The sequence below is a fragment of the Schistocerca serialis genome, chromosome 1 (genome assembly GCF_023864345.2).
Source record: "Schistocerca serialis cubense isolate TAMUIC-IGC-003099 chromosome 1, iqSchSeri2.2, whole genome shotgun sequence".
Classification (NCBI taxonomy): Eukaryota; Metazoa; Arthropoda; class Insecta; order Orthoptera; family Acrididae; genus Schistocerca; species Schistocerca serialis.
In genome coordinates, this window is record NC_064638.1 from 717,456,310 (window position 1) to 717,472,433 (window position 16,124).

Genomic DNA, 16,124 nt, shown 5'->3' on the forward strand with positions numbered 1-16,124 from the left:
CAAATTTATTGAGTAGCTGCATGAGAGGTATGGACATTGTGGAACTAGAGAAAAAGCAAAGATACAAGAGACAGTGACATTTAAAAACTTGTGTAGAAGGATAAAACAGAAGCTGGAGAGGTGTGACAAGTGTCAGAGAGTGAAAAAAGACTGGGGTGCCATCTAAGGGTTTGATGCCTTCTGTTCTTCGTAGTGAGCCAAGGGAGCTAAATTCAGTCAATTTACTGGGCTTATTACCTGCATCTACAAGAGGTTGTAGATATATTTTAGTAGTTTTGGACACTTCTCCAAATATGTGAAGTTGTACCCAGTCAAGAGGGCAAATACAACAACCATAATTAAGAGTCTGACTATTTTTATAGTGTGGGAGTAATCCAACACTTTGAAAGCATCATAGACAGTCTGAGGAATGAATTAATAGGATATTCTCAGTGCGAGCTTATGTTTGGAAAAAAACCTAGCATCATCATCAGAGAAGAGGTGGATTTTCCAAAGATGAGAAAGATAGCACAAAACAAAAAGATAAAGTTAGCTAAGTAAATGATGAAAAAGAAAGTATCAGGAAGAAAGAGAAGACGTGACCAGTGGTTGAATCCTCCTAGTTTTAAGATGGGTGACCTAGTTCTTGCTAAAACCAAAGAAAAGTAGGGCAAGGTAAATGATGAAATAAAGAAGTTTCTGAATGTGTACCATGGTCCATTCAGAATCGTTCCCATTGCTGATGACAATGCTTACAAACTAGGCTTATACGAAATCTAATAGAATTTTTGGCTTAAAGAACGTCATTGATGTACTACCACTTAGGTGTTTGAAAGTTGACACACCACAGTTTAAAATATTTGAAAGGTAAGATAACACTGCCTTTGCAAAAAGGGTGGAGTGTGTTTTGAGCCAAGAATGAGACACACAGAGTAGGTGATTCAGTGCTCTGTACTGAATTCATTATGTGGCAATAATGCTTCCCTGAGCTGGTTGTATCATCCTTCCTGTTTCCTGAGACATTCAGCCTGTTCTGCTATCCTGTCTGTAACTTGCAATTGGATCAGTAATTTACTTCAAGTTTTCTGTGTTTCTTTGTACAGTAATACATTTCAGTAAAGCTTTTTCAATGACAGTAGTTTGCTGGATTAGTGATTACAGGTAATGGAGCTGTAAGAGGATGGAAGCAAGGGCATTGTGCAAGACATCTATGCTTTTGGTAAAATTGATGGGCTGCTATATTTATTTTTGTTTGCAAAGTGATCATGAAAATTATTTTATTTCATCATTAGTAAATTTCTGTCAGCCAAAAGGCAAGAAGAATGGAAAATGAAAGGTGTGTCAGGACATGTGAAAAATGTGCAAGTATTTGAAAGTCATATTTAAGATCTAAAGTAATCAGCTTGTGTGTGGAATCATAGGACTTGGTGTGCAGCAGCAGAAGTAACATAAAGAGAGAAAGAACATCTTGAAAAATGGTTTGGTATTATTTGTGGTAACATAAAAAAATGTCTGGGCTCAGTGCAATTAGTGTTGGAGATAACTGTCCATCTGTGTGAAAATTTCATGATATAGTCATTCTAGTATTTAATAAAATGAAGTAAAGTTAACATTCAGCTGTTTACAGTAATGTGTGGAATGAGAAACCAAGATTTATATGTATAGAGTGATGTGGCCAGAATTTCAAGTAGTATTAGAGAATAGAATGAAGTAATGATTTTTTCAGTTGGTGTTTTGTCTGTTATGTAATGAGAGTAAAGTTTGCATATAATATTAGTATTTGTTAACTGTGGAGTGTTGTTCTGTAAGTTCATTTTTTTGCATTCGAGAAGCAAAGCTGGTGTTATTTCTTAGTTAATGGAGTACTGCAATATAATGATGCATCAGTGAAATAATAAAATAATGAGAAGTAATGAAAAAGATGCTATGATATTAATAATTAGGGAGTCTATCTTTTTGGTAGGATTAACAGACATGAATGAGTATTGTAATGCTAATTATATACAGGTATGTACAGTTTGGTTGTACTGAAAATCTTTTTGAGCTAGGCAACATTTGGCACTGTGTGTAATTCATGACACTGTGATGGGAAGGTTAACTGAAAGAGTAATATTTTAGTGAAGTATTGGTTATATACTGCAGCAAATTTGGGTTTTACTTGCTACTGGTAACTTCTATTCATGTTTGTGGGTATTGATTGGCTTAAGGTAGTGATAGTGAATTGCAGAAAATATTTTTGCTAATTAACTGATAACAGTGTTCAAAAGTAATGTGCATATTTTGACAAGGGTCAAGTTTTTGGTGACATTTTGAGCATTTTATGAGGATTTAAATTTCTGGTTGAAGATGAAAGAAGCACGCAGACTTGAGTGAAGTAATGTAATGAAATGATTTGAAACACCTTACATCCTCATAGTTTAATTTAATTAGTAATTAGGTAATGTTGTTATGAACAGGATTTAATTCCTTTTGATAATATAATGAATGATGAGTTTGTACTGCTGAACATCTTGATTTCTTTCCAGGGGTAATGTTTGTGTCTTTGTGAGCATATTAAGTTTTGAAAGGATAAAATTCTATTAATTGAATTAATACTGTTGGAATGAATGAACATAAATGTTTCACAACCCAGGTTTGACATATTGAAAAAGGTAATTTGGAGGTGTACCGTTTAGCAATTTTGCAAATAAAAAGGAGAGATTTGATTTTCAAAATTAATTAGTTTGAGATAGATTTAAGGCCAAGAGTAAAGTAATAAAAACCAGATCCTATTTTTCTTTTTTCTTATTGTGGAACAGATCCCATTTTCTTACTACAGCCAGATGAGGAATAGTTATTTTAACATTGTGAGAAATATATATTGTATACAAATGTGTTTAATATTAGGTATGATCATTGGTTATTATAAGAATGAAAACATTTTTTCTTGTAATAGTGTACTAAAGTGCAATGTTTTGTTTTTTTGTGTATTGTGGCAGAGAAGAAACGTCTCCAAGGACACGGACAGAAATTACCCCCACACCCACTACCACTTGGATCTGACAAAGGTGTGGACTCACTGGTGGAGCTAAGTACTATGTAGTGTGAAAGGCAAGGTGGTGTGAAGTGATAGAGTGTAATGCAAACTGGAAGTGAAGCTATCCTTCCTTGAATATTGTATAAGTGGGTAGTTTACTAATGAAGAGTAAAATGAAATATGCAGTGAACTGAAAGAGGGTTTTCCTTCCGTAACTGTATTATAGTGTTTTTTTACGCTATGTAAATTTCTTCAAAGGCATGTAATTTCTTTAAAGGCACATAATTTTTGATGCAATGTTTCATCTTTTATGTGACATATTAATATTTAATGTGTATGTTGTATTTTTGTAAAAAAAGTTTTTCTATACATGTATTATACTTTATGTAAGCTTATGTATATTCTTCATGCTTTGTTCTTCTTCTTCTTCTTCTTCTTTCTTCTTTCTTGGCTCTACAGCTCATGATGAGCCTTGGCCTCTTCTACAATTTCCTTCCATTTCTCTCAGTCCTTTGCCAATACTCTCCAGTTTCTATACTCCATCCTTGTAAGATCTTAAATTACTCCATCTTCCCATATGGCTCTTGGTCAACCACGTCCTCTCTGCCCTCCTGGCTTTCCTTGTAATATTCTTTTTGGTCCTTTTGTATCATTCATGCGGGCCACGTGTCCCACCCACCTCAGTCTGGATGATTTCACTATCCTTCTGATGGGTTGGTCTCTGTATATGATATACAACTCATGATTGTATCTCCTCCTCCATCTTCCTCTTTCACAGATTGGGCTGATAATTCGTCTAAGTACCCTTCTTTCAAATGCATCCAGTGTTTCAATATCTTTAGTTGTTAATGTCCAGGCTTCAGAGGCATATGTAAGCACTGGTTGTATAAGTGATTTATAGATAGTTAATTTAGTGTTACGAGTCAGGAGCCTGGAGGATAGAAGTCTTGTTAGGGCAAAATAGGCTCTATTGGCTAGTATTAATCTCTGCTTAATTTCATAGGAGGTATCATTTAGATGTGTAACTGTCAAGCCCAGGTACTTGAAATGTTCAACTCTCTCAAACGCATAATTGTGCCTGAGGGGAGACTAGCTTTCTCTTTGGTCATTGAAATTCCCAGTTAGCTGTTTTCGACATCTCTCTGCTCAATGAGGGGATTATGTAGCAAAGCAAGCTGGAACCCATTCCCATTTTGTTTTGTTATTTGCTTCCTTGGTTTTTTTTAATTATCATTAGTATTAGTTAGAGATGTACAGTAAGATACAACTGTAATTCCGAGTGTAAGATCAGGCCCAATTTGGATAAATTACATTAATCACAATAATTTTTTAATTAATTTGGACCATTCCAAGTATTTGGATCTCAATAGGAAAGGGAAGGGTAAACTGGTTGGGATGATAGCAAAATCTTTAGGGGGGAGGGGGGGGGGGGGGGGCAGTGGCACTGAAATTCATAGGAGTACTTTTTTAGGCTGAGATCAGTATCCAATCATCCTACATTGATTGAAATTAAGCCTAATGAAAAGTTCAGGCAGGCAGGTACTAGTGATGTGAAAATATCAGAAGATTCTCATAAGAGTACAGTGAAAAATAATGTTAGTATGTCACAAGATTCACATAAAAGAACAGTAAAAAATAATGTTAATATATTGCATCAGAATATCAGGGGATTAAAAAATAAAGTAGATGAGCTTCTTATTTGTATAGAAGATTTAGAAACTAAGGGTGGAACAGGTGTACTATGCCTGTCTGAATATCATATTGTCACAGGTATGGAAATGGTAAATGTAGGTGGATATAAGCTTTCAGCACATGTAAGTGGAGACACTATGGAGAGCGGAGGAGTTGCCATACATGTTAAAATCAGTCACAGTGTGAAAAATTTGGAAACTAAAAAATTTTGCGTAGATCAACACATAGAAGCATGTGCATGTTAGCTTAAAGTAAATAAAGGAACTTTTATAATTGTAGCTGTGTATAGGTCCCCATTGAAAGTTTTCAACTATTTTTGAAAAACTTGGATTCTTTGTTGTGCTAACTGTCATGCAAGGGAAAGCAAATTATTGTTTGTGGGGATTTCAACGTAGATTTTCTAAATAGTCAGATAGAAAGCTTGACCTTTAAGTATTACTTGGTTCTTTCAATTTGACCTCAGTTATTGATTTTCCTACTCGGGTGGTACAGGAAAGCAGCACACTGATAGATAACATTTTCATAGACCACGATAAATTCAATCAAATAAAAACTTTTCCTGTTAAGAATGGTCTGTCTGATCACGATGCACAGCTAGTTACAGTATATGATATAGCTCCATACAGTAATGCAAAACAGTCCTCCAAAATAGAGTGTTCCATTACAACTTAACTCTTCGAAATTTTAGAGAAAGCTTGCAACAGTTAGATTGGGATGCGGTGTACAGGGAACATGATGCTAATTTAAAATTTAACCTATTTGATGATACCTTTGTGAATATATTTGAAAACAGTTTCCCCAAGTAAACAGTGCAATATAATTGTAAGAAACCATGTAAAAAGCCATGCTTACTAAAGGGATAAAAATATCTCGTAAACAGAAAAGGGAAATGTATCTTATAGCTAGGAGGAGTAATGATCCCAAAACAATTAAACATTATAAAAACTACTGCACTGTATTAAGAAAAGTTATTAAAAAGTCTAGAAGTATGTGCATTATGTCTGAGATTATCATATCTGATCACAAATTTAAAACAATTTGGAATAATGTGAAAAGGGAAACAGGGCAACCAAGAGCACAGGAAGACTGTATTTCTATCAAACACAATGAGAAGTTTGTTAACAAGAAGTCAGAAGTAGAAAACATTTTTAATAATCATTTTTAAGTGTTGTAGAGAAAATAGGTTCCAGCTATTCATTGGAAAATGCAAAGCAGTATATGGAAGAAGCAGTTCCTATGCAATTTGTCTTACTGAAATTAGGAAAATAATAAATTCACACAAAAGTAAAAGCTCACATGGAATTGATGGTATTTCCAACAGAGTACTAAAAGCTTGTTCCCAACAAATAAGTAGGATTCTCAGCCACATATATAGTTGTTGTTGTTGTTGTGGTCTTCAGTCCTGAGACTGGTTTGATGGAGCTCTCCATGCTACTCTATCCTGTGCAAGGTTCTTCATCTCCCAGTACCTACTGCAACCTACATCCTTCTGAATCTGCTTAGTGTATTCATCTCTTGGCCTCCCTCTACGATTTTTACCCTCCACACTGCCCTCCAATACTAAATTGGTGATCCCTTGATGGCTCAGAACATGTCCTACCAACTGATCCCTTCTTCTGGTCAAGTTGTGCCACAAACTTCTCTTCTCCCCAATCCTATTCAATACTTCCTCATTAGTTATGTGATCTACCCATCTAATCTTCAGCATTCTTCTGTAGCACCACATTTCGAAAGCTTCTATTCTCTTCTTGTCCAAACTATTTATCGGCCATGTTTCACTACCATAGATGGCTACACTCCATACAAATACTTTCAGAAAAGACTCTCTGACACTAAAATCTATACTCGATGTTAACAAATTTCTCTTCTTCAGAAACGCTTTCCTTGCCATTGCCAGTCTACATTTTATATCCTCTCTACTTCGACCATCATCAGTTATTTTGCTCCCCAAATAGCAAAACTCCTTTACTACTTTAAGTGTCTCATTTCCTAATCTAATACCCTCAGCATCACGCGACTTAACTCCACTACATTCCATTATCCTCGTTTTGCTTTTGTTGATGTTCATCTTATATCCTCCCTTCAAGACACCATCCATTCCGTTCAACTGCTCTTCCAAGTCCTTTGTTGTCTCTGCCAGAATTACAATGTCATCGGCGAACCTCAAAGTTTTTATTTCTTCTCCGTGGATTTTAATACCTACTCCAAATTTTTCTTTTGTTTCCTTTACTGCTTGCTCAATATAGAGATTGAATAACATCGGGGAGAGGCTACAACCCTGTCTTACTCCCTTCCCAACCACTGCTTCCCTTTCATGTCCCTCAACTCTTATAACTGCCATCTGGTTTCTGTACAAGTTGTAAATAGCCTTTCGCTCCCTGTATTTTACCCCTGCCACCTTTAGAATTCGAAAGAGAGTATTCCAGTCAACATTGTCAAAAGCTGTCTCTAAGTCTACAAATGCTAGAAACGTAGGTTTGCCTTTCCTTAATCTTTCTTCTAAGATAAGTCGTAAGGTCAGTATTGCCTCACGTGTTCCAGTATTTCTACGGAATCCAAACTGATCTTCCCCGAGGTCAGCTTCTACTAGTTTTTCCATTCGTCTGTAAAGAATTCGTGTTAGTACTTTGCAGCTGTGGCTTATTAAACTGATTGTTCGGTTATTTTCACATCTGTCAACACCTGCTTTCTTTGGGATTGGAATTATTATATTCTTCTTGAAGTCTGAGGGTATTTCGCCTGTTTCATACATCTTGCTCACCAGATGGTAGAGTTTTGTCAGGACTGGCTCTCCCAAGGCCGTCAGTAGTTCTAATGGAATGTTGTCTACTCCCGGGGCCTTGTTTTGACTCAGGTCCTTCAGTGCTCTGTCAAACTCTTCACGCAGTATCGTATCTCCCATTTCATCTTCATCTACATCCTCTTCCATTTCCATAATATTGTCCTCAAGTGCATCGCCCTTGTATAGACCCTCTATATACTCCTTCCACCTTTCTGCTTTCCCTTCTTTGCTTAGAACTGGGTTTCCATCTAAGCTCTTGATGTTCATACATGTGGTTCTCTTATCTCCAAAGGTCTCTTTAATTTTCCTGTAGGCAGTATCTATCTTACCCCTAGTGAGATAAGCCTCTACATCCTTACATTTGTCCTCTAGCCATCCCTGCTTAGCCATTTTGCACTTCCTGTCGATCTCATTTTTGAGACGTTTGTATTCCTTTTTGACTGCTTCATTTACTGCATTTTTATATTTTCTCCTTTCATCAATTAAATTCAATATTTCTTCTGTTACCCAAGGATTTCTACCAACCCTCTTCTTTTTACCTACTTGATCGTCTGCTGCCTTCACTACTTCATCCCTCAGAGCTACCCATTCTTCTTCTACTGTATTTCTTTCCCCCATTTGTGACAATTATTCCCTTATGCTCTCCCTGAAACTCTGTACAACCTCTGGTTTAATCAGTTTATCCAGATCCCATCTCCTTAAATTCCCACCTTTTTGCAGTTTCTTCAGTTTTAATCTACAGGTCATAACCAATAGATTGTGGTCAGAGTCCACATCTGCCCCTGGAAACGTCTTACAATTTAAAACCTGGTTCCTAAATCTCTGTCTTACCATTATATAATCTATCTGATACCTTTTAGTATCTCCAGGGTTCTTCCATGTATACAACCTTCTATCATGATTCTTAAACCAAGTGTTAGCTATGATTAAGTTGTGCTCTGTGCAAAATTCTATCAGGCGGCTTCCTCTTTCATTTCTTAGCCCCAATCCATATTCACCTACTACGTTTCCTTCTCTCCCTTTTCCTACACTCGAATTCCAGTCACCCATGACTATTAAATTTTCGTCTCCCTTCACTATCTGAATAATTTCTTTTATTTCATCATACATTTCTTCAATTTCTTCATCATCTGCAGAGCTAGTTGGCATATAAACTTGTACTACTCTAGTAGGTGTGGGCTTCGTATCTATCTTGGCCACAATAATGCGTTCACTATGCTGTTTGTAGTAGCTTACCCGCATCCCTATTTTCCTATTCATTATTAAACCTACTCCTGCATTACCCCTATTGGACTTTGTGTTTATAACCCTGTAGTCACCTGACCAGAAGTCTTGTTCCTCCTGCCACCGAACTTCACTAATTCCCACTATATCTAACTTTAACCTATCCATTTCCCTTTTTAAATTTTCTAACCTACCTGCCCGATTAAGGGATCTGACATTCCACGCTCCGATCCGTAGAACGCCAGTTTTCTTTCTCCTGATAACGACATCCTCTTGAGTAGTCCCCGCCCGGAGATCCGAATGGGGGACTATTTTACCTCCGCAATATTTTACCCAAGAGGACGCCATCATCATTTAATCATACAGTAAAGCTGCATGCCCTCGGGAAAAATTACGGCCGTAGTTTCCCCTTGCTTTCAGCCGTTCGCAGTACCAGCACAGCAAAGCCGTTTTGGTTATTGTCACAAGGCCAGATCAGTCAATCATCCAGACTGTTGCCCTTGCAACTACTGAAAAGGCTGCTGCCCCTCTTCAGGAACCACACGTTTGTCTGGCCTCTCCAACAGATACCCCTCCGTTGTGGTTGTACCTACGGTGCGGCTATCTGTATCGATGAGGCACGCAAGCCTCCCCACCAACGGCAAGGTCCATGGTTCATGGGGGGGGGGGGGGGGGGGGGGGGGGGGGGGTGCTGATGATACAAGTACAGTAATCACACCCAAGAAGCATGAATCAGCTGAGGAAATTGCAAATAATGTCTTTTAGAAAATTATTTGTGGTTCTCTGCAAATTTTGAGAAAACAGTTTATACAATCCTGTACAGCAAATGGCATAATACCATTGATAAATATAGACTATGAACAGAAGTCTGTTGGTAAGGTAGAACACTCAAAATTTCGGGTTGTTTGCATTGATGAGAAATTGAACTGGAAGAAACACATCAATGATCTGCTGAAATAGTTAGGTTCAGCTGCTTATGCTATTAGGGTTATTGCAAATTTTGGTGAGAAACATATCAGTAAATTAGCCTACTACACCTATTTTCATTCACTGCTTTCATATGGCATCATATTTTGGGGCAATTCGTCATTAAGAGAGAAAGTATTCATTGCACAAACACGTGTAATCAGAATAATTGCTGGAGTCCACCAAAGATCACCTTGCAGACATTTATTTAAGGAACTCGGAATATTGGCAGTACCTTCGCAATACATATATTCACTTATGAAATTTGTCATTAATAACCCATCCCAATTCAAAAATAACAGTGAAGTGCATAGCTACAACACTAGAAGAAAAGATGATATTCACTGTTCTGGATTAAATCTCACTTTGGCATAGAAAGGGGTGAATTATGCTGCCACAAAAATCTTTGGTCATTTGCCAAATACTATTAAAAGTCTGACTGATATCCAACCAACATTTAAAAGATAATTAAAAGAATTTATGAATGACAACTCCTCCTACTCAAAAGATGAACTCTTATATATGAAGTAGTAACTGAAAAAAATAATTAATTAATTATTTTGTGTAAAGAAAACTTATGTTAAAGTGACACATTCCACAACTCCTCCTACTCAATAGATGAACTCTTATATATGAAGTAGTAACGGAAAAAAAAAATTAATTAATTATTTTGTGTAAAGAAAACTTATGTTAAAGTGACACATTCCACATCATTATGAAATGTCGTATTGATGATCTATGGAACAAGGATTAATGTATGTATGTACTAGTTTTGCTAAGGTTCAGTTAAATTAACTAACAGTAATTGTTTCCTATTCCAGTCACACTGTTGACATGTAAACAGGCAGATGGAATTACTATATTACTGCGGAAGTCAGGAAAATAACCCATAGAAATCCTTAAACTATTCATGAAGCTTATTTCCATAATATGATAGGAAACTGTGCACTTAATTAGTTTCCAGGTTTTAGCACCTGTTTTTGACTTATTTTGTATCTGTATTGATATTTCTATGTTCTTTTGTAGTATTGCTTGTGTGTAATGTTGTATCTGTCATGGAAATCCTTTGACTATGTATACATATTTCAGTTATTTGACCTTTTGAACAATGTTGTTTAAATTATGCTTGTGAATTTAGATAACTACTGAAATGATTGTTATGTAATGTACAGTAAATTACTTGGTCCATAGTTAAAGGGAAGTTAGGGTTGAATGTAAAATATGTAGGGAAGCCCAGCAAGTAGCCTGGTGGAGTGCAAAAGGTGTGGTTGGCATGCAAGTGACAACTCATCCTTTGTGATGGGTAAGGAGTCTGGGCTGAGCAGTGTCCTGTTTAACACCTCGCTAGCAGTAGCGGATCATTGTGGCTCATTTTCCTGGAGTTTTGGGGCCAGAAGAGCTTAAGGGCAGTATTTATGGGCCTCGGATGCTGCATTTGGTGATACTATTATCATGGCATGATTTTTGGCCCTATAAAAATATAATTTCGACGCCAGGAAGATATGTAACAGGGTGAGACCAAAAGTATTGCTATGATTGCATTGCCACTAGATTAATAGCCACTGCAAATTGCACTACCAGTCGCACCAGACTTCCACTAAGTTGTGTATATTTGGTACTCTGTAAATGGACCAGGTATTTGTGAAATTTGGTTGATTTTAATAATAATCGTGGTGTTCCTAAAAACTCCCATGATCATCCCAGATCACAAACCTGGACAGTAATCCTATCCTAGTGAATTTAATTCCGAGTGGCCTAATTTATTATGAGAAAGTGGTTGAACTCGAATTTAATGTTTTGTTGTCAGTTGCACAGCCAATTATAATTCTGAGTAGGTCAGAAATCTGCATATGAAAGCACATTTGTTATTTAATGAGTTATAGTTTGTTGTGCTTTCCTTAATTGATTATAAGAATACTTACCATTTCTCATACATACTGGTGTAATTCTGTTAATGAGCATGGTTCTTCAAACCAAGAAAGTTTAGAGGTCCTCGTGTACTAGGCTAGTTAGTTAATGAAGCAATGCAAAGGCTCCTTGAGAGCCCAGTGTAGTTAGATTTTCATCCTCTTTAGTTGCATCAAACTGGGCTAATGCACGTTGGTTAATGTACAGGCATAGAGACCCTGTACTAAGCAGTGAAGTTATAGATTATGACTGTTAGCAGTCCCCCTGATTTAAATTCAGAATCATTTCAAGCTTTTCCCTTTTCAGTATTGCTACTAGTTTCATGTGTGTTGGTTATTGGTTTTATAAAGTGTTACACCTAGTTCATTTAAGGTATGTGTTGTTGAAAGGCATATGTTCCTGTTGGCCATTTGTTTGTTAGTAGCACATATATCTGCAAGGTTAGGTTATTGTGTTGTAGTATGAACAATTATACGGAAAGAGTTTAGTGTGTATGTGTCAAGGAATGTTAGGTTAGCCTTAGCACTGCCTTCTGTTTTATCGTTTTGCTTGACACAAGAATGCCAAATTAGGCTGGCAACCTGTTTTAATATGTAATGTTACAACTTGCTCTTGTGCTGGGAGAATGTCTGTTCTTGATCCACCATTTACAGTTGGTTATACTTTGCTGGAGTGTTTCGGAAACAAATCCCAGTTTGATTGTCCTATTTCCATTAGGTTATCTCACAGTCACAGCTACTTAAACATATCTCACAGAGGTATAACGTTAACGTCGATTGCCGTTTAAGGTAGTCAGTGGTACTGTTCAGGATGATTAAAACTTTTATGTATGGTATTGTTTATTTAGCTATTTTTTGCAGTTTTCATCATCAAGGAGGCTTATTTCAGTAAAATCTCTTATTGTAACATGGATTTCAGATCAAAACCAATTTTTCTGTACTATTAAATTAATTGGAGATGTAAAATTCTAATTGTAAATTATCAAATTCAGGTTTTTAAGAAACAGTTTGAAACTTTAGTAGCCATTTTTGCAAAGCTATATAAGCTCTGGGTCTGAAGCCATTTTTGAGTCAATCTGTTCTGAAGTTTCAAGCATGGAACCTGTGTTGTTAAAATCAGTGCGCTGATTTGTTGTAAATAAGAAGACAGACAGTGAAGTACAACAGTAAACAATGATTACTGATTAACTTTAATATAAAAGTGTCACACTTATCATTCATCTGAGTGAGACTGATGTAGGTCGGTTAGGTTATATTGCACAGTGACTGTTGTCGTATAATTAGAAAGTGCAGTATGTGTATACTTGGTAAATGAGACTGAACTAAGCAATAAAGACATGGGCTGGCCATAACTAATTCTGTGTGTGTGTGTGTGTGTGGGGGGGGGGGGGGGGGTCTGATGTTCATGGAAGTTAATCCTCTGAAACAAAATATTTGTGTGTCAGTCACATTATTGGATGTAGACAGTGCTGTACCCACCCATATTTACAGCAAATTTTTCACTGTAATTGTTGCCACCAAAAACTAAAACCTGACTTATGACCAGGTATTGTTACAAATGTTACTCAGTGCAAATGTGTCACCGATGTGATGTAAGATCTTTGGAGAGGGGAAGAAGAGAATTATAATGAGATTTTAATGCCTTTTGTAGAAGTGGAAAAATATGTGGAATAATCGTTGCTGCCTTAGTGAATTCAATAAGTTAGATGAGTGCTATTTCGAAAAAATTATTTTTGCAATTAAATAATCTGGTTTCATTTTCAACATTTCCACATAATGGCCCATGTATTGTCAGCACAGTTGGTAATCAATGTAAACCCATCAAAGATCAGGCACTATTAAGGTTCAGAATTCAAGAAGATGAATACACGCAGACTCTATTGATTGTTGGATCTCTTAGTGTTGGTTTAGTTCTCAGAATTGACTGGTTGACAGACGTATAAGATTGATTTTAAGAGGTCTGTGTATGCATGAAATTGAATAATGGAGAGAAAGGAATGAAGTTCAAAGAAATCATGGATGGAGGCCACAGGAGTGCTTTGTGTGCCAACATGAGTTTAATGCACATTCAAGGAGAAGAGGAAACTGCAGCTTCAAATAATTCAGGTTGAGATAGTGGTCTGTAGAGAATAATACTGATGAAGATGCTCTGACTAATATTCAAAACAAGATTCAAATGTTAGTGAACTTGGCTGAAAGTAAATTGAATGAACTGATAGAAATACTGAGATGTTGTGTTGATCTGTTACTGAAAACACCTGGTTTGATCAAAGGATGTGCTTGTAAAATTAAAGTCATGAATCATGAGTCATTTTGCCTTTGGCCAAAAGAGAAGACATTAATAAAGAAATTAAGAGGATGTTGGACAATCAGATAATTGAATTCTCACATTCTGAATATTCTAATCCAGCTCATGCCATAGCAGAAAAGAATGGCACTGTGTGTACTGTTATTAATGTTTCTGCAGTGAACTGCATCATTTTGCCACAATGTGAGAAACCAGAGAATTTGGAATGTCTTTTACAAATTTTACAGAAGTGGAACTCTTAAGGAGCCCCAACCTAACAAGTAGTTACTGACAACTGCAGTTAGATGAAGATGGCAGGAAGTACGCAGTCTTTTCACATAATGGAAGATGTTCCTGATTTAAGAAAATGCCTCTCAATTTAACAGTATCATCAGGAACTGTTATGAGACCACTAGATGAAGTTCTAGAGAAGAGGTATTGAAATTGTAACACTTACAAGGTGGCAACCTATATGGGCCATGCACAGGGAGCGCAAGGCCCACATCAATGGCCACTTTGCACTTTTGAATAAGTAATTAGGACGGGAATGACAAGTAGCAGCATTGATGTGGATAAATTTACTGCTCATCATGCTCTGCTAACAGAGGTGGCTAAAGGCTGAGCAATGAGAATGTACTGCATTGCGTTAAGTGCAGATAATTTTGTGGACAGAGTTTTGTGTGGGGTTTTACTCGGGGAGCCAATGGCATGAAGCAAGCAGTATGTGAGCCCGAAGGTTAAATTTTACAACCTGCAGCACCTCAGGAGTTGCTGGCCCCGCCAGACCAGTCTCCAGCAGCTGGGCATCGATGCTGCCCAACAGGGAGGCAGCTTTTCCGGCAGAATGCTGTGAGGCATGCAGAACTTCTCCTCAAAATTAATAACACAGGGAGATGCTGTTTCCCCCTCAGCCACGTCAAGCTGGGCTCACAAAAGTGTCACAAGTAACATTGCCAGCAAGGAATGCACCTCTGTGAATCACTCACTCCATATTTTTTTAGTGTGGGACAGAGGAGCAGAATGTGTCTGTTTAGATGCTGGTACCAAGGAGGCATCTGGAAAGTTTTCTTGGAAGAGCAGTATCCCCATGGGCGACCACGACTGACCAGATCAATGTAATGTAAGCAGTGTTTCCCATGCACCCGCATTTGGGTGGGAGAGCTCATTGGTTAAAAATTTGTTAAAATGTTGCGATTAGACAGCCACAGCAGTGGAGCGACAAGCTGCACTATATTTTGGTAGAAGTGGGACACTCGAATTTCAGTATCTGTTCAATAAGGGTACAGCATTCTGTACTGCTTGATATGGAGTAATTGCAGAGTAGTTTCACACCTTATCCGGAACTCCAGATAATATCACAAAATTGTCTCATGTATGCATGGTGCAGTGGTTGCAGCAACATCACACCTGATCTGCATAACAGTATGATGAGGACAGCCGGCTTGGGACCCTGTCATTGAGCAGAACAGGTCGTATATGCAGCTCCAGCCATAGCACAATCAGCCTTGCAGTTTATAGCAGTTAAACAGCTGTCCATTGACCCATTAAGCATCACAGCACATTCTCACATTTATTTCTGTGATTAGACACTGATGGAAAGAATGTGACCTAGAATCTTATGCTCTCACACAGTTAAGGAAAGTGCTGATATGCATTGCTGGGTTTTATAGTTGTAGATTTGTGTTATACTACTTTCTCTTTAGTAAGCTATTAATATGCCCACACTCAAGAGGCAGCACCTCATTAGTTCAATTCATTATTATATGTAAATTGTCAAACAGAATAAATCTGATTAATTTTCCTGATATTTCAGACTACATACCAACCCTTTCCTATGACCAACTCTCAAATTTTGGTGGGGTTGACTTTATGTTAATAATTTACAAGCATAACTACTTCCTATGAGGCAAGTGACCTCACCCAATCCGATTCAACAGAGGCCTGGATTACATGGTTATATGTCATTAAGTGCCCCTAATAGGATTCCAAGTTCAGTAAATAGTAAGTTTGCATGTTACCTCTTGGTAGAAAGGAGAACTCAAAGGTTGCTTCCCATAATTGGTAATCCTGTTTTTAAAAATTATATCCTGAGATCTTCTGATACAAAAACAAAATATTCAGATTTGTTCATTTTTCACTACTTAAAAAGCAGATTTTTTTCTCACACTCTGTCATTCAGCACCAGGTAGTTTCTCATAACTAGCTGAGTGAAGACCCACATTACCTTAACTGCTTGCACAAATTTCCTAATCTGGTTCATTTACTTTTCAA